The 399-nt window shown below is 45.9% G+C and overlaps 1 pseudogene across 1 annotated transcript; it reads right to left on the bottom strand.

The window, feature by feature from the left end:
* Nucleotides 1-13: 13 nt before the first annotated feature.
* LOC108525692 (40S ribosomal protein S8 pseudogene) lies at nucleotides 14-392 on the bottom strand (annotated as a pseudogene). Its single transcript, XR_001884322.1, has one exon. The product of XR_001884322.1 is annotated as a 40S ribosomal protein S8 pseudogene (transcript).
* Nucleotides 393-399: the final 7 nt, after the last annotated feature.

Raw genomic sequence — 399 nt, 5'->3', positions numbered from 1 at the left:
TTTTTTTTTTTTTGAACAGAACAATAAACACCTTTATTACACGGGTGAAGACAAAACGAGGATTTATTTGCCTTTCCGGGCCTTGATTTTCCTAAGATAGAACTCCAACTCTTTGCCCTCTAGCACATAGCCATCTGCTCGGCCACACTGTCCCGGCCTGGAAGCAATGCATGCAAGAAGCTTGCCCTGCTGGAACTGCTCCTCCAGGAGACTGCTGATTTTGGCATTCTTTTCCTTTCATCATATTTCTTCTGAATTTTTTTAGATCGTTTTTTGTTTAAAATCTCTTCTTCCTCAGGAGTCAGCTTGGCTCCCTTCTTGCGGCCCAGGGGCAGCGCGTAGTGGGACTGGTACCACTGTTGGTACGGTGTGCTGTCGATGAGCACGATGCAATTCTTC

This window comes from Rhinopithecus bieti, unplaced genomic scaffold (assembly GCF_001698545.2).
Source record: "Rhinopithecus bieti isolate Rb0 unplaced genomic scaffold, ASM169854v2 repeat_6799, whole genome shotgun sequence".
Classification (NCBI taxonomy): domain Eukaryota; kingdom Metazoa; phylum Chordata; class Mammalia; order Primates; family Cercopithecidae; genus Rhinopithecus; species Rhinopithecus bieti.
Note: the sequence above shows the minus strand (reverse complement) of the source record. Positions and strands in the feature narration are given on the sequence as shown.